Here is a 19920-nt window from a genome sequence, read left to right on the forward strand (position 1 = left end):
GTCTTCTTAACATCTTTTCCCTCCTCACTTATGTTTTTTGAGTTTCAATGGCTTCTTCCTGCCGTCGCTCGTCTAAAAGCATAAGTTCTTGTGTTTTCCATAATAAGAGAGAAGATGTACTTTGAAAACCTATGTGCTTTCCTACAAACGACTTCGATAACCATGCTTTCATCTTGTAAAGGTGTACACAGAGAGAGGAGGACCAAATGAAATGAAGAATTTAACCATTAGGAAGGCCATATCCTTAAAATCAAAGTGGCAAACATTGGCTGGTTAGTTAGAGTACATCATGTTTATTTAGCCAAGGACATGGTATTGAACTTAGATCGATATCCACATCTACATTCTTTCTATGTGTGAGACGCGTGATTTGAGACTATATACAATGAGTAAGAATGGATTTTATATTTTCTTTTATGGTTTACATTTGCAGATGTCTTTCCATCCATATCTATGGAGTTGGCAATGTGTAGAAAGCTTGATCGGAACATTTAAAGGGGTTCATAAAGGAATTGCAGATGTTATGTATGTAGACAAGCCACCTTTATTTTACAAGAAAATTGATTTATTATGTATAAGGTTTTACCTAGAGTACGTACACATGGAGAGTTGCATGACTTACCGGTTCCAACTTTGACATCACTAGATTACAAAGCCCTTGATACATGAATTATATATAGCTTCAAAGCTAAATTCAAAGATGATATCAAAGAGCAATGGTACTAGGAAGGATTCCAAGGAGGATTAGAATTCAATGGTTTATAGAGGGTTTATATCAGTCCACGTCTTTGTGGCATGTTTAAAATCTATGGATTTGCAAAGGACAAAGGCTATGTGGTTGAATAGAAGACATGCAAGCATTCTAAGTAGACAATGTACTTGGAGAGAATTGGAGTTCCAGAAAGATTTTCAAATTGGTCACACTATTAAGAGTAGAGTAAGCCCAAATTCTACGTCTATCTCCTACCAAATTTCTCATCAAGGCTTAGTTTTAGGGTATGATTACAAGTATGGAGAGGAAAGTTAAGCAATTAGATTTGTCTAGATTTTGAGGAAAATTGTTTAGAGTTCAAACTAGAAACCAATGCCAAGACATTCCAAGAGCTTAGAAGATGATTGTTAGTACAAATTGGAAGATGTAAGAGTAATGTAGACAATCAACCACTGAGTATGAAAAGTGGAACTTAGATTAATGCAAAGTTCTATGTTCTCATTTGTGACTACAAGTGATGCTCTTTCATAGAGCTAGAAGAAATGTGTTTTCATAGATCATTGCATTAGGAAAAATATGAACCCTCTAGGGGCCCTTTGGGATTAAGGTTAATTAGAGATTAGCTTCGATATGTAGAGAAGAGAAATATGGATGGCTTATCAGCTCTTCTCTGCGAACTTTAGGATGAGAGAGAGGCCATCGAGTGGGAGACATTACCTTGACGAGTATGGTTTATGTATATGTTTTTATCAAGTATAGTTCATGAATAGCTAGTTATGTTTATGCTTTTGGTTCATGTATACCTAGACATCGGCTATGGTCCTATATATATTCATGTATATTCAGTTTTGATTTTGGTTATGATTATGAACATTGTTATAATTAAGGTTATGGTTTTAATTGTGTTATGGTTTTGGTTAAGGTTTTGAATTTGGTTATGGTTATGGTTTTGAAATCATGTTATAATTATGGTTATGGTGTTGGAATCCGCTTAAGGTTATGGTTATGGTTTGAGAATTTGGTTATGGTCATGGTTATGGTGTTGGAATCCACTTAAGGTTATGGTTATGGTTGGAGAATTTGGTTATGATCATGGTTATGGTGTTGGAAACCGCTAAAGGTTATCGTTACGATCGTGGTGTTGGAATCCGCTTAAGGTTATGGTTATGGTTTGAAAATTTGGTTATGGTGTTGGAAACCGCTAAATGTTATGGTTATGGTTTAAAAATTTAGTTATGGTTATGGTTTTGCACTCCACTTGAGGTTATGTTTATAGTTTGAGAATTTGTTTATGGTTATGGTTTTGGAATCTGCTTAAGGTAATGGTTACAATTTGAGTATTTGGTTATGGTTATGGTTTTGGAATCTGCTTACGATTATGGTTACGGTTTTGGAGTCATGTTATGGTCATATTATGAAATTGCTCTTTGTTTTTGGTTTTGAAATCGTGTTATGGTCATGGTTTTTGAATTATGATATGGTTATGGTTAGAGAATCTGGTTATGATTTTGAATCCTGATATGGTTATGGTTTGCAATTATTATGAAGTTTATGGTTTGCAAGTCTTATTATGGTTATGGTTTTGTGAATCTCGTCATGGTTATGGTTCCAAATTCTTCTTATGGTAATGGTTATGTTGTCAATATGACTCACACATCTGCTTAATTTTCAGGCAAAATGAAGGTGGAGTGCGGTTGATTTTTCACTCTTTTTGAGCAGAGAGGGTTTGTTTCTTGTGTTGCATTACCTGCCTATCAGCTCCCAACCCTCTTTGCTAATTTTTCGTTTGCAGGTTTTGGCATTGGTATAGGCATTTATATAAGCGTGAGTATGTACGTATGTATAGGTGTCAATATATTTTAGTGCATATACCGACGTTTTGTATACCAACACATATACCGACGATACAATATCAACTCATATTCAAATGTGCATACTGATGCTTTAAAATTTTTTAAGCCGTTTAGTTTTGTTGATATATTCGCTAGTATCCATGGGACGTGTTCTAGTGATACCCGGGATTTACGCACTAGGAACAGAAGATGAGTGATTTGGGCAATGGTGCTTAAGCACAAGACTTTGCTTAAGGCCTTCAATGAGCACGTCATGAATTGACCTTGGGAACTGAATTCATTCTGTAAAATGGCAACATCACCGGGGGAGTTTTCAAATGTGATGCAAGGGAGGACGTTGGGTCTCCTTATTGCTCGTCCTTGTCGCTCATCCGCATTGCAAACTCATCAAGCTCCAAGACATCCTATCACAAACCAATCAAGGGTAAGAAAATAAAAATTAAGTTATGAACAAACAAGAAAACAAATTAGAATAGAGTTTGCCTCTTACTCCTTATCCTCCTCTTCTCTATTACCCCCTTGGTATCCAAGTCAATGCATGACTTCACCACATCCACAATCTTGGGCTCATCAGGGAGGGGGGGGAGATGCACTGGAGTATGTGTTGTTGCAGCCACAAACTTGGCTTGTGTGGGTTAAAAATCTTCCTCTACCACATGTAATTGTTCTGCTACCAGAATCTCTTCAAACACAAGTGTCACTAGTGTCAATGACAGAGTCTCTAAGGGGCAAGAGATTGGTCTCAAGGGTATCTAGAGTGGAGTCTAGGGAAATCGGGATTTGGTGCATAGCACACTCAGGCACTCATCCATGTGCAGGAAGAAGGCTTTCTCCAAGTCATGCAAGAAAAGAAAATCCTCCCCATCCACTACCACCTCCAATGTCAGTGGAGCAAGAGTGGATCATCTTCTAGAGTGGCACTAGTGCTAGACACAAGAATGGGTTTTTTCACCACTTCCTTGAGCCCCCTCAGGTAGTAAAGCAAAAGTTCCTGGGCTTCGGCTGCAAGTTCATGTGGGGACACCTACGGCTCCTTGGCATCCTTGATGATGACATCAATCTATATGTGTGGCAATTGCACCTCCTCCTAATCGAATTCCTCACTGACAAGGAAGATGAAGGTAGCAATGCAAGTGTTGGGGTATAAAGCCCAATGTGGTCGCCCAGGTAAGTGGGTGGGCCGCCAGGTATGTACACATATTCTTTTGTAAAAACCTAATAAGAACTCACTATGCTCTACACATTACAATAGAGCGAGTTCACCATATCGTTGTGCTCTTCTTCTCGCACTCTCTCTCGCGTCGCACTTCCGCTCGTACTCCTTCAACTGGTATCAGAGCTCAAATCGAGGCTTGGGGCGGCATTTGCAGGTAGCCAGAGTCACCCGCTCAGATTGGAGAGAGATTCGACAGGCGAAGACACGGCCCCAAATCTTGTGGGAGAACCCAAAGGGCTTGGTGTTCTCAGAATTTCATTCTGAGGTCATCTCGGCCACCGTTCGGCTTCGACAAAGCTCTGCGCAGGCCATTTTCGACTACGTGGTCTCAGCGGGTGCAGATCCGACTCTGCAAATTTGGGGTTTTGGCCTACGACTGCAGGTGCTGAGGATGTCGGCACTCCCAGAGTGTTGATTTGTGGCTGTCTACACATCGAAGGACGGCTCACAGTTCTTGGAGGCGTGTCACATACGACACGGGCGCATCTACACAGACTGTAGGCAACATTCACTAGTTCATCAGGTAGCTTGTGTTTGCTGCTTGATATTCCAGATTTCATCCTGACATTGCAGGTACTTCCACATGGGATGTATTGTCAGAGATGATGTATGTCTGTTGAGGGTTTGCTGGCTGCGAGTCACGCAGCAAACAACCGCCGCAGCGGTTACAACATATATTGGGAAATTTGTGGATGTATGACTTTGTGGAAAGTCTATGTACTGTCAGATTTACTGCAGCCTTTGTTGAGGGTCGAGTGAGGTTTTATTGAGCTGTGGGATTCTCGAATGTTGAGATCCTTTCGGTGATACAGGTCTTGGAGCGATCCCCCGAGCACCCTTAGATAGGCAGCTAGGATGTATTGACTGTGAGTTAAACAGTTGGGATTGCATATTTTCTTTACTGCCATTGAGGCATTGTCACAGTCTATGCTTACAGGACAGTGACAGGACAGTGAGAGATAGTACAGGTGCAGGACAGGTTTACCCACAGCTTACAGTGTTAGAGAGACAGTGGTTTTTTGAGCTGTTTTTTGGTATGTCTTTGAGTACACCAGAGCCATTTTACAAAGGAGACTCTGCCGAAATTTATGCAGAATCTGAAGCTTTCTTGGTTCATTTGACAGGTTGATATTGGTTCAGAGGTCAGTTTACAGGGGAAACTCTGTCGAATTTTTCCCAGGAAAGTAAACTACTGTGAAGCCTAGCTATGGTTGGATCACAGGACACTGCTCTTTACAATATCAAGAAGCTGGATGGAACCAATTTCCCATTGTGGAAGAAGTAGATTTGGCACGTTTTGGTACAAAAGAAGCAGATAAAACCTATAAAGCTCAAGGGGATAAAACAAGAAGATATGGATGAAGATGAATGGAGCGAAATGGATGAATTGTCACTTTCTACCATTATGCTGACTTTGGCAGAAAGCGTTTACTTCAATGTAGCAGACGAGATGTCGGCTTATCAAGCATGGTTAAAGCTGAGTGATCTTTATGAGAAGTAGAGTGCAGCTTCACAGGTATACAGGCTTAAGAAGCTTGTTGACTTGAAGATGAAAGAAGGGACACCTATGTCCAATCATCTGAATGAATTCAACACAATCTACAGTCAATTGTCAGCTCAAGGTGTCAAGTTTGATGAACCTGTTAGAGCTATGTTCCTGTTGATCACATTGCCGGAAAGGTGGGACACTTTTCGCACAACTTTGAGTAATTCTGCACCTCCAGATGGTTTGAACATAGCAGGTGTAGAAGGAAGTCTGCTTACTAAAGAAACCAATAGAAAGACAATGGACAAAGGCAAAGGAACAGCCTTAGTTGTCAGGGGAAGGACCAAAGAAAAGTACAAAGCTGGAAAGAGGAATCAGTCTCGTAGCAAGTCCCGTAGTGCTAAAGGCAAGAGTGACATAGAATGCTACCATTGTGGCAAGAAGGGTCACATGAAAAGAGAATGTAGAGAATGGAAAGCAGAAAAAGGCAAAGAGAAAGCTGAAGACCATGGTGAGAAGAACAAGTCCTCAGTGAAGATTCAAGAAATAAATGTGATAAACACTGTTGCAGAGGATGACAGTCTAGTGTCAGGAGACATCTACTTCTTGAAGAATACAATGGACTCAGCTCTTCTTACAGCATCTGATGGAAATGCATTGAGTGGCTGGATTATAGACTCAGGGGCATCACTTCATGTGTCTCCAAACAAGGAGTGGTTTACCTCTTATGTGACCACTAAAGATCATGTTCGGCTAGGCAATGGGTAGACATGTGAGATCTTAGGTGTTGGAGATGTTCAATTGAAGTTTCAGAATGGCTCTTCTTTCACGCTGAAGAATGTGAGACATGTTCCCGCAATTACAAAGAGCTTGATCAACACAGCTTTACTTGATGATGCTGGCTACGTCACCACTTTTGGACAAAACATGTGGAAGATATCCAAGGGTTCTATGACAGTAGCACATGGAGTAAAGTCTGGAGGACTTTACATGATTTATGTATCAAATGTCTCTAAAAATGTAATCAATGTAACTGAGTAGCCGAACGTTTCTTTGTGGCATAGCCGGTTAGGGCATATGTCCAAGAAGTGAATGGAAATCTTGTCTCGTTCTGGTTATTTGCCTGGATTTTCATTTAATGATTTTGAATTCTGTGAACATTGTCTGTATGGTAAGCAAACACAGCAGCCACATAAGCATAGAAGCAATAGAAGAGATACACAGTTGGCACTTGTTCATAGTGATTTGTGTGGACCTATGCCTAACCTATCTCTAGGGGGAGCTTCTTACTTTATGACATTTATAGATGATTACTCGAGGAAAGTATGGGTTTACTTTCTCAAGCACAAGGATGAAGCGTTTAGTGTTTTCAAAACGTTTGTGACACTTGTGGAGAATCAGAGTGGCAAGAAGCTTAAATGCTTACGCACTGACAATGGTAGAGAGTATGTTTCAAAGGCCTTTCAGGAATTTTGTGAGTCAAAAGGTATAAAACGTGAACTTACTGCTCCTTACAATCCTCCTCAAAATGGTGTTGCTGAGAGGATGAATAGGACCATACAAGAGAAGGTCAGAAGTATGTTGTCTAATGCACAGCTGCCAAATGGGTTTTGGGCTGAAGCTGTATCAATAGCTATTCATCTTGTAAATAGATCTCCTAGCAAGGTTTTTCAGAAGGATTCAGTGCCAGAGATGGTATGGTCAGGCAAAATGCCCTCATACAAGCATCTCAGAGTCTTTGGCTGTGAGGCATATACTCACGTTCCAAAGGAATTTAGGAACAAACTTGAGCCAAAGAGTAGAAAGTGCATCTTTCTAGGCTATGGTAATTCTGGTGAGATGGGGTACAGACTTTCGAATCCCGAATCCAGAAAGGTTGTCCGCAACAATGATGTTCACTTTAATGAATCCAAATATCATTCTAAATCAGAGAGGGTTGAGGAGATTAGAAGAGTTGTCTTCCAAGAAGATGGACCTGCACGTGCAAGACAAAATGTCAGGGCTCAAGAGGAGCAAGGACAGGATAGATTGGAACCACAGGTTGTGGCTGAGCCTGAGCCACCTATTGTGCGTAGATCTGGACGTATCACACGACCTCCTGATAGGTTTGTTCCATCTATGAACTATGTCATGTTGACTGATTGCAATGACCCTTCATGTTACAAGGAAGCAGTGCAAATGAAGGACTTTGGGAATTGGCAATTGGCCATGCAGTCAGAGATGACAGCTCTGCATAAAAACCAGACATGGAAGCTAGTTAAATTACCACAGGGCAAAAAGGCTCTACCTTGTAAATGGGTTTACAGGTATACGATCACCGCTCATGATAGTCAGCCAAAGTACAAAGCAAGGCTTGTTGCCAAGGGCTTTAAGCAAGAACAAGGCATTGACTTTGATGAAGTCTTCTCTCCGGTGGTCAAGATGACTACATTGAGATGCTTTCTTGCATTGGTTGCCATATTAGATTTGGTGTTGCACCAAATGGATGTCAAGACAGCGTTCTTGCATGGTGATTTAGATGTGGAAATTTACATGTAGCAGCCAGAAGGGTTAGTTGAGAAAGGCAAGGAAGATTTGGTATGCCAGTTGTTAAAGAGTCTCTATGGCTTAAAACAATCACCGAGGGCATGGTACCATAAGTTCCACAAGTTTATGCTTTCTCAAGGCTACAAACGTAGTGAGTTCGATCACTGTCTATATACAAAGAAGGCTAAGGATGGCAGTTGGTTGATCCTTATTTTGTATGTGGATGACATGTTGATTGCTGGCAAGCACTTGGAAGAAATTTCAGCTTTGAAGTCAAAGATGGCAAAATCGTTTGACATGAAAGACATGGGTGAGGCAAGTCATATACTTGGTATGCGCATTGAGAGAGACAGATCAAAGAAGTTGATTTGGTTATCTCAAACAGAGTATATTGACAAGGTTTTGCAACGTTTCAATATGGAGAAGGGAAAGGCATTGAGTGTTCCATTGCCACCATATGTGAAACTTAGCAAACAAGATTGTCCCGTGTCTGAGGAAAAACAGGCTGAAATGGATAAGATTCCATATGCGTCTACAGTGGGTAGTTTGATGTATGCAATGATTGCTACTCGCCCAGACATTGCATTTGCAGTGGGAGTAGTAAGTCGATACATGTCAAACCCAGGCAAGAAACATTGGGAGGCAGTGAAAGGAATATTGAGATACCTGAAAGCTACAAAGAGTATGCGTATATGATATGGGAGTCTGGAGCTAAGTGTAAAGGGTTTTAGAGACTCAGATTATGCAGGTGACTTAGACAACCGAAGGTCTACGTCAGGGTATGTCTTTACATTGGCTGGTGGAGCAGTATCATGGCGTTCTAGATTACAAGATTGTGTTACTCAGTCTACTACAGAGGCTGAATATGTTGCAGCATCAGAGGCATGCAAAGAATCAATTTGGCTTAATCGACTAGTAACAGATTTGGGAATCAAAGAAGAGATGCCTGTGTTATATTGTGATAGTCAAAGTGCTATACAATTGGCTCGCAATCCAGTTTATCACTCAAAGACAAAGCATGTGGATGTGAAGTATCATTTCATCAGGGAAATGCTCGAGGATAAGCAACTTCAACTTGTCAAAGTTCACACCACAGAAAATCATGTTGATGTACTTACAAAAGGACTTCCCTCATAGAGCTTTGCGCATTTTTGCAAGCAGTTAGGTGTAGGGTAGTACATCACTTCTCTACATCTCTTGTATATTAGCTTGTATAGTAGCTTCTCTCACACTTAAAGTACCACATTGGACTTTAAGTGGGAGGTTGGTGGGGTATAAAGCCCAATGTGGTCGCCCAGGTAAGTGGGCGGGCCGCCAGGTATGTACACATATTCTTTTGTAAAAACCTAATAAGAACTCACTATGCTCTACACATTACAGTAGAGCGAGTTCACCATATCGTCGCACTTCCGCTCGTACTCCTTCAGCAAGAAAGGTACTCCGCCTTCAATTTGTGCTTCTTTAGCGCCAGCACCCTTGGAGCCTGCTTGTCCATGAAATGGCAATTTCCTAAAACCATCTCAACTACTTTGAGAACATGTGATATCCTTTGTGGATGTAGCACAACATGTTGCAAGGCACCTAGATCTCTGCATGTGGGGTGATAGCTACAACATATGTGATGATGTGCTCCTCCATGAATGCCAAAATCTTTGCAAATCCGTGGATATGGAGGGCAATTTGGCGGCAAGGTTGGGGAGATGAGTGAAAAGTGTGTAAAGTTCTAGCTTTTCCTTGAAGTTGGTGTCATCAAGGAAGAGAGTGAACCGCGACAAATGGGTGGGTGTGGATATAGAGCCACATCCAAAGGTTGTGGATGCATCCATGTTTGGTTTGGAGTGCCAACAGACAATAGAAGAGCTCAAGGGTTGTGAAAGTGAAAAATGAGAATGAGTTATTAAGCCTCACCTTTCATAGCAGATGCCTTTTTTAAAAAGATTTTTTTTCTAAAAATAGCTCAATAAAATGCCATTTTACACAGGGAAGCCAAATCACACATTCCCCTTTGAAGCATATACATTGCAAAATGCTTACCTTTGGAACATTCCCCTTTGTAATGTATATGATCCCAAAGGATTTGAACATCATGAGTTGATGTTTTTTTTTGTTTATGACAGGTAGCAAGCATACCTCTAGGGGGGACAATGACTCTCTATAAAGTCACCATCGGTAAAGTCTCGTCAATACCTTGAGCTTGTCTAGAAATTGATGAGCAACTAACAAATGTCATCAAGGAGCAGAACTTCCAAAAGCAAAAGGAGGTGGAAGAAGTTGTCGTCTAGAATCTGCTCCAACTATTGATACATGTATCCTAAGTACTTGAAAATGAGGACTAATGGGAGCAAGTTTACTACGTGAGGGAGTGAGTGAACTTGTACGACCTGAAACAATTGGAGTAGATGAAGATTGATTAGCGAGCCTTTACAAAGAAGACATTGCAAACATCGACAAAAGAAACAAAAATTCTTGCTATCAAGCATACCAAATCCAAAATATATACTTATAAAACAACAAGAAGGATATAAAATTTTCAAAAATATCAAACAAAGAAGATTAAAAAATCCCTCATATTTCAAGGCTTTCTTAAGTAGAAAATTAATAATCTATGTGTATTTAAACCAAAAAATCAAAGTATGTCTTTATTTGTGGCACAATAGATCTTTTATATGTTAACAAAATGATACCAAAAGCAAATGCATCATGCTAGTTCCATCTCCCTTGCTCTAGTGTCTCAACAACAATAGGTGCTACTATCTCTTTGCGGAGTGGCTAGAGCAACACTCAACGGTTAAATCTCCAAGCCAACCACATAATCTCACAAATTTCTTACACCGAGTACTTGTTTGACCAAGGAAGACCAAAGAGAGTAGTTTATACCATCCAACCTATACTCATTGAAACGTACATCAAGAAGAGAAGAAGTACACTTTCTTTCTTGTTATGTCCTTATGCATATAACAATAAATCTGCACCATGTATACAAAGATATACACAACCAATGTATCAAACAACCAATGGCAAATTTCTCTGCACAAGATTGCCAAAACATAGCTCTCTTTGTATCTACAATCCATTATGCATGTGTAATTTTAACCTCCATACCAATACATGTTATTGTAAGATACACAGAAACATTTTTTGTATGGCTGAAAACTATCTTCTGCTGTGATGCTCAAAAAAAAAATTGAGGGCATAAACATATCCAAAAGGGGGGTAAAACATCAGGACGCCTGCTGGAAAATTTCTTAGAATGTTGAATATGTTTATTTAAGTTCTGGCCCCGAAAAATTGTCTTTAAACTTTGCGCGCGCGAAAACGCAAAACCAATTTACACACAACCATGCAACTTATACACATGAAGATAAAGCAAACGCACACAGAGAACAAGGAGATGGAGAACATGACGATGGAGATGAAGATGGAAAAGACATACCTAGATACGACCTTTGGAGAGAGAAAAACCTTCTCGTTGTGTTTTGGAATACAAGATTGCAACAAAGTTGTATTCTAGAATACACTTGTGCTACAAACTTGTATACCAGAATACAATTGTACTAAAAACTTGTATTCCAGAATACACTTGTGCTACAAACTTGTATTTTAGAATACACATGGGTTACAAACTTGTATTTTAGAATACACTTGTGTTGTAATTTTGTATTCTAAAATACAAAATTGTTACAATCTTGTGTTCTAAAATAGAGAATTGCTAAAACTTGTATTTCAGAAAGAATACAAGATTGAAGTGCTCTTGTCTTCTAGATATAAAAAAGCTTGAATCCTAAAATACTTATACACAACAAATGAACAAAAATCTTCATACTCGTGTATTCTACGATGCAAGTGTATTGCAAAGTTGTATTCAATTGATGTTCATTGATACAAAGCAGTTTGAGAAGATGCAAATACAAGTGAATACTACTTGAGGTGATCAAGGTGACTAAGAAGAAGAAAACAAAAAATAGCGAGCGACGTATCAATAACTTAAACTTGGAGGATAAGAAAATTCTTGTTCATGGTCTCACTTTGAAGAAATTTGGTCATCTTTGTCAACAAACCATAAAAATTTTGATGGAAAAATTTCAAGAATTGTAATTGAAAACCTTGAGTCTTCAATTTTAAACTTTCAAGGATGTAATTGTTTTTTAAGTGGAATGTTGTGTGATTTTTTTAGGAATATTGGCACTTTTTTGTCTTTAAAAACTTTATATATTGACTTTAGTTCAAAAATTGAAGTCTTTTTTACAATGTTCACTGTTATTTCTTTAAGTTGCTCCAAAAATTGATGTTTTTTTAGTTTTTTGAGAACTTTTGGCCAAATTCAAGGTGAGGTGTATTTTTCACGATTTAGGTGTACTTTTTGATGACCAATTTTTTTACCATTTGCACATACAATGAAGAAATGAATGCAAAACTTTGATAAACTTATAGCTTTGGTAAAAACGTCCTCACCTTGTGACCTTGGAGAAGAAATTGAGCTTTTTGAAGGCCCTCAAAGCCCATAATGGCTAAATGTTCTCACAAGTTTCCAGGAGTCCAATGCTTGTTCCCTTTGGGATAGCTTCCAAAGGATCATTGGGAATCCTCACTATAAAGTCAAAGCTTGCAATAGCTCCGTTGACACACTGTAAGGGAATTCACACTCTAAGCTTGCACATCCAATGATCATAGTGAAATTGTACGTACAAGGAGGTGCGAGAATTCAAATAGCGCATCCCAATACCTGATGCTCCAACCCTACAATGGTACCTATCTCCATTGTGCATGCCCTCCGCAAAACCCCCATTCTCTTCTAAAAGCCTCCTCAAATCCTCATCATGCACATCTTTGTGAAGGAGTACGAGTGGAAGTGCGATGCGAGAGAGAGTGCGAGAAGAAGAGCACGACGATAGGGTGAACTCGCTCTACTGTCATGTGTAGAGCATAGTTAGTTCTTATTAGGTTTTTACAAAAGAATATGTGTACATACCTGGCGGCCGCCCACTTACCTGGGCGACCACATTGGGCTTTATACCCCAAAAACCTCCCACTTAAAGTCCAATGTGGTACTTTAAGTGTGAGAGAAGCTACTATACAAGCTAATATACAAGAGATGTAGAGAAGTGATGTACTACCCTACACCTAACTGCTTGCGAAAATGCGCAAAGCTCTTTGAGGGAAGTCCTTTTGTAAGTAGATCAACATGATTTTCTATGGTGTGAACTTTGACAAGTTGAAGTTGCTTATCCTCGAGCATTTCCCTGATGAAATGATACTTCACATCCACATGCTTTGTCTTTGAGTGATAAACTGGATTGCGAGCCAATTGTATAGCACTTTGACTATCACAATATAACACAGGAATCTCTTCTTTGATTCCCAAATCTGTTACTAGTTGATTAAACTAAATTGATTCTTTGCATGCCTCTGATGCTGCAACATATTCAGCCTCTGTAGTAGACTGAGTAACACAATCTTGTAGAACGCCATGATACTGCTCCACCAGCCAATGTAAAGACATACCCTGACGTAGACCTTCGGTTGTCTAAGTCACCTGCATAATCTGAGTCTGTAAAACCCTTTACACTTAGCTCCTGACTCCCATAGCATGTACGCATACTCTTTGTAGCTTTCAGGTATCTCAATATTCCTTTCACTGCCTCCCAATGTTTCTTGCTTGGGTTTGACATGTATCGACTTACTACTCCCATTGCAAATGCAATGTCTGGGCGAGTAGCAATCATTGCATACATCAAACTACCCACTGTAGACGCATATGGAATCTTATCCATTTCAGCCTGTTTTTCCTCAGACACAGGACAATCTTGTTTGCTAAGTTTCACATATGGTGGCAATGGAACACTCAATGCCTTTCCCTTCTCCATATTGAAACGTTGCAAAACCTTGTCAATATACTCTGTTTGAGATAACCAAATCAACTTCTTTGATCTGTCTCTCTCAATGCGCATACCAAGTATATGACTTGCCTCACCCATGTCTTTCATGTCAAACGATTTTGCCATCTTTGACTTCAAAGCTGAAATTTCTTCCAAGTGCTTGCCAGCAATCAACATGTCATCCACATACAAAATAAGGATCAGCCAACTGCCATCCTTAGCCTTCTTTGTATATAGACAGTGATCAAACTCACTACGTTTGTAGCCTTGAGAAAGCATAAACTTGTGGAACTTATGGTACCATGCCCTCGGTGATTGTTTAAAGCCATAAAGACTCTTTAACAACTGGCATACCAAATCTTCCTTGCCTTTCTCAACAAACCCTTCTGGCTGCTGCATGTAAATTTCTACATCTAAATCACCATGTAAGAAGGCTGTCTTGACATCCATTTGGTGCAACACCAAATCTAATATGGCAACCAATGCAAGAAAGCATCTCAATGTAGTCATCTTGACCACCGGAGAGAAGACTTCATCAAAGTCAATGCCTTGTTCTTGCTTAAAGCCCTTGGCAACAAGCCTTGCTTTGTACTTTGGCTGACTATCATGAGCGGTGATCTTATACCCCTAAACCCATTTACAAGGTAGAGCCTTTTTGCCCTGTGGTAATTTAACTAGCTTCCATGTCTGGTTTTTATGCAGAGCTGTTATCTCTGACTGCATGGCCAATTGCCAATTCCCGGAGTCCTTCATTTGCACTGCTTCCTTGTAACATGAAGGCTCATTGCAATCAGTCAACATGACATAGTTCATTGTTGGAACAAACCGATCAGGAGGTCGTGAGATCCGTCCCGATTTATGCAAAATAGGTGGCTGAGGCTCAACCACAACCTGTGGTTCCACTCTATCCTGTCCTTGCTCCTCTTGAGCCTTGAGATTTTGTCTTGCACATGCAGGTCCATCTTCTTGGAAGACAACTCTTCTAATCTCCTCAACCCTCTCTGGTTTAGAATGATATTTGGCTTCATTAAAGTGAACATCATTGCTGCGGATAACCTTTCTGGATTCGGGATCCCAAAGTCTGTACCCCATCTCACTAGAATTACCATACCCTAGAAAGATGCACTTTCTACTCTTTGGCTCAAGTTTGTTCCTAAATTCCTTTGGAACATGAGTATATGCCTCACAGCCAAAGACTCTGAGATGCTTGTATGAGGGCATTTTGCCTGACCATACCATCTCTGCCACTGAATCCTTCTGCAAAACCTTGCTAGGAGATCTATTTATAAGATGAATAGCTATGGATACAGCTTCAGCACAAAACCCATTTGGCAGTTGTGCATTAGACAACATACTTCTGACCTTCTCTTGTATGGTCCTATTCATCCTCTCATCAACACCATTTTGAGGAGGATTGTAAGGAGCAGTAAGTTCACGTTTTATACCTTTTGACTCACAAAAGTCCTGAAAGGCCTTTGAAACATACTCTCCACCATTGTCAATGCGTAAGCATTTAAGCTTCTTGCCACTCTGATTCTCCACAAGTGTCACAAACGTTTTGAAAACACTAAACGCTTCATCCTTGTGCTTGAGAAAGTAAACCCATACTTTCCTCGAGTAATCATCTATAAATGTCATAAAGTAAGAAGCTCCCCCTAGAGATAGGTTAGGCATAGGTCCACACAAATCACTATGAACAAGTGCCAACTGTGTATCTCTTCTACTGCTTCTATGCTTATGTGGCTGCTGTGTTTGCTTACCATACAGACAATGCTCACAGAATTCAAAATCATTAAATGACAAGCCAAGCAAATAACGACAATGAGACAAGATTTCCATTCCCTTCTTGGACATATGTCCTAACCGGCTATGCCACAGAGAAACGTTCGGCTGCTCGATTACATTGATTACATTTTTAGAGACATTTGGTACATAAATCATGTAAAGTACTCCAGACTTTACTCCATGTGCTACTGTCATAGAAACCTTGGATATCTTCCACATGTTCTGTCAGAAAGTGGTGACGTAGCCAGTATCATCAAGTAAACCTGTGCTGATCGAGCTCTTTGTAATTGCGGGAACATGTCTCACATTCTTCAGCGTGAAAGAAGAGCCATTCTGAAACTTCAATTGAACATCTCCAACACCTAAGATCTCACATGTCTGCCCATTGCCTAGCCGAACATGATCTTTAGTGGTCACATAAGAGGTAAACCACTCCTTGTTTGGAGACACATGAAGTGATGCCCCTGAGTCTATAATCCAGTCACTCAGTGCATTTCCATCAGATGCTATAAGAAGAGCTGAGTCCATTGTATTATTCAAGACGTAGATCTGACACTAGACTGTCATCCTCTGCAACAATGTTTGTCACATTTATTTCTTGAATCTTCACTGAGGACTTGTTCTTCTCACCATGGTCTTCAGCTTTCTCTTTGCCTTTTTTTGCTTTCCATTCTCTACAGTCTCTTTTCATGTGACCCTTCTTCCAATCGTAGCATTCTATGTCACTCTTGCCTTTAGCACTGCAGGACTTGCTACGAGACTGATTCCTCTTTCCAGCTTTGTACTTTTCTTTGGTCCTTCCCCTGACAACTAAGGCTGTTCCTTTGCCTTTGTCCATTGACTTTCTGTTGGTTTCTTCAGTAAGCAGACTGCCTTCTACACCTGCTATGGTCAAACCATCTGGAGGTGTAGAATTACTGAAAGCTATACAAAAAGTGTCCCAACTTTTCGGCAATGTGATCAACAGGAACATAGCTCTAACAGGTTCATCAAACTTGACACCTTTGTTAAGTATGGAGCCTGATTTACCCTTGTAATTTTCTGTGGTAAAAGCGCACATTTGTAAGGCCCCCATTATGAGAAGAATCCATCGTGCGTGAAGGAAAATCACTCACCGGAAACCAAAATTTTCACGGACAAGAATCAGGGGCAACTTTAAAGGCCTTGGGGGCGGAGGCCCCCGAGACTTTTTTTCGCCGGAATATTCTTTTTCGCCGGAATATTATGGCCGGACGGCGGCCGAAAAGTGGTCGGAAAACAACCGGTCGGTTGGCCGGTGGCCGGTAGTCAATGGCCGATGGCCGGTGGTCGGAAGTCAATGGCCGGTGGCCGAATTCAAAAGCGGAATTGTCTTCTCAAGGGCGGCCAGACATGGGCGGATTGGAGTGTCCGATTTGGACTTATTCGCACAAGGGTGGCTACACATGGCTGTCTCTAATAAGAGAGGGCAACCCTTTTGGCCTATAAAAGGAGGCCATTTCTACACACATTTCATAGTGTGTGAAGTTGATGCAACAAGGTGAGTGTGAGGTGGTGAGAGTGAAGCAAGGCGGGAGCTCCATTAAGGGTATAATCCCTTTGTAAACTACTTCTTGTTTTGAAGTACTAAAGCCATTGAGTGGCTGCTTTCCCGTGGACGTAGCCCACATTGGGTGAACCACATATATTGTGTGTACTCTCTCTCTCTCTCTCTACTCTATAATCTTGTGTATATAAATCTCTCTCTCCATTAAGTAATCTACTCAATTATCTATTTAGCTACGTCTTATTTCCTAACAACTGGTCTCAGAGCAAGGTTTGCTCGTAGCTAAATTATCTCAAGGAAAGGATTCCTTGAATTGAGTGGGAGTTATGGCGGAGGAAGGGAAGCTCAAGATTGAGAAGTTCAACGGCAAAAACTACCAACATTGGAAGATGCAGATTGAAAGACTATCTCTACCAGAAGGACCTCTATTTGCCACTAGGCGGTCTTGCGAAGAAGCCCGCAACAATGGCAGATGAAGCATGGATTGTCCTTGATCGAAAGGCACTGGGAACAATCCGGTTAAGCTTCGTGTCAACGGTGGCCTTCAATGTTTCGGAGGTGAAGACCACGGAGGACTTGATGAAGTCACTTGACGATTTCTACGAGAAACCATCGGCATCCAATAAGGTATTTCTTATGAAGCGCTTGTTCAATCTAAAGATGGCAAAGAATGGTTTCGTTGCAAAACACCTAAATGACTTTAACACAAACATAAGTCAACTTCGATCAGTGAAAATCAATTTCGATGACGAAGTGCGAGCTCTCCTTATACTATCATCTCTACCGGATAGTTGGGACAGCCTTGTGATGGCTGTAAGTAATTCTATCTCTAGCACAAATACTCTTAAGTTTGATGATGTTGTGGGTGTTCTCCTAAGCAAGGAAATGCGAAGGAGAAGCACATGAGAATCATCAAGTGCTGCACTATCAGTGGAAACAAGAGGAAGGCTTAAGGAGAGGTTCAAAAACCAAAAGGGTCGTGATCGCTCAAGGCGGAGCAAGTCACACACAAAGTCAGTTCTTGAATGTTGGAACTGCGGCAAGAAGGGACACGTCAAGAAGGATTGCTGGTCCAAGAAGAAGAAGAAGAAGGAGACAGATTCTCAAGACAACAAGCCAACATCGGAGGCCAATGTGGTAGGTAAAGTAGAGCAAGCTGCTCTAATTCTCTCATTAGACAATGTGTCTAATTCCTGGATAGTAGATTCCGGGGCTTCATTCCATGCGACACCACACAAGCAACATTTCCAAGACTACACCAAAGGTAATTTTGGGTATGTATACTTGGGAGATGATGAAGCTTGTGAGATTGTCGGCAAAGGTACAGTTTCTGTGAAAACTGCTAACGGAAATGAATGGAAGCTTAAAGATGTTAGGCATGTTCCTTCTCTTCGCAAAAATTTGATCTCTACAGGACAATTGGACGATGAAGGTCACAACATTGCATTCGGAAACAAACGGTGGAAGATCTCAAAGGGATCTCTGGTGGTTGCCAAGGGTGAAAAAGTCGGTACACTTTACTTGTGTACTGTTAGCACGCAACCTTCAGCTTGTGCAACAACTACAGAAGTTGACAATGCGGTGTGGCACTACCGACTTGGGCATATGAGTGCCAAAGGAATGCAAATCCTTCAAACAAAGAAGCTTCTACCAGGTTTGAAAGAAGTGGACTTAGAGTTCTGTGAAGATTGTGTTTATGGTAAACAAAAGAGGGTAAAATTTCAAAAATCAGGAAATGAAAGAAAAAAAAAAAACTTGAGTTGGTTCATTCTGATGTTTGGGGTCCTGCAAGTACACCATCACTTGGTGGCTCATTGTACTATGTAAAATTCATAGACGATGCGACTAGAAAAACATGGGTTTATGTCATGAAGAATAAATCCGATGTATTTTCCATATTTCAAAGGTGGAAAGCCTTTGTGGAGAATGAAACATGTACCAAGGTTAAATGCCTCAGATCCGACAATGGAGGCGAATATTGCAGCCAAGCTTTTGAAAGATTTTGTGCTAGCAATGGCATTCGGAGGCAAAGGACAACCCCAATGACACCTCAACAAAATGGGATTTCGGAAAGGATGAACAGGACAATCATGGAACGAGCACGAAGCATGCGGCTACATGCAGGCCTACCGCTTGAGCTTTGGGCGGAAGTTGTAAGTACGTCTGTGTACTTAATCAATCGGTCACCCTCAACGGCATTGGATTGGGAAGTTCCAGAAGAGGCATGGACAGGTAAACCGGTGAATTATGCATTTCTCAAAGTGTTTGGGTGTGAGGCTTTCATGCACATAGATAGAAGCCTAAGATCAAAGCTAGATGCAAAGTCCAAAAAGTGTTTCTTCATTGGCTATGGAGAAGGAGACTTTGGGTATCGCCTATGGAATCCTGAAGATGGTAAAATCTTAAGGAGTAGGGATGTAATTTTTAACGAACAAAATATGTACAAAGATTACTTGGAAAGAAAACAAACAAAAGAAACAGGTGATGAGTACATGGAGCTTGAGGACGGTGAAGACTCAAGGATTGCAAACGGTGACAATGTGCAACAACATCAACCAAATGAGGAGCCTCAACCTATTCCCCGAAGATCTACAAGAGCAAGTAGACCTCCAGAAAGGTTTGTTCCTTCCTTCAACCATCTCTTGATCTCAGATTCTGGAGAGCCGGAATCATATAAAGAAGCTATGCAACATGAATCCAAAGAAGAATGGACGAAGAGCATGCAAGTGGAGATGGACTCACTACATCGCAACCAAACATGGGAGTTGGTTGAGTTGCCTAAAGGTAAGCGGGCACTTCAAAACAAATGGGTGTACAAGCTAAAGGAAGAACAAGGTGGGAAGAAAAGGTACAAGTCTAGGCTTGTGGTAAAAGGTTTTTCTCAAAAGAAAGGTATTGACTTCAATGAAATATTTTCTCGTGTTGTAAAAATGAACTCAAT

This window comes from Adiantum capillus-veneris, chromosome 7, assembly GCF_014529385.1.
Source record: "Adiantum capillus-veneris isolate H3 chromosome 7, ASM1452938v2, whole genome shotgun sequence".
NCBI classification, from domain to species: Eukaryota; Viridiplantae; Streptophyta; class Polypodiopsida; order Polypodiales; family Pteridaceae; genus Adiantum; species Adiantum capillus-veneris.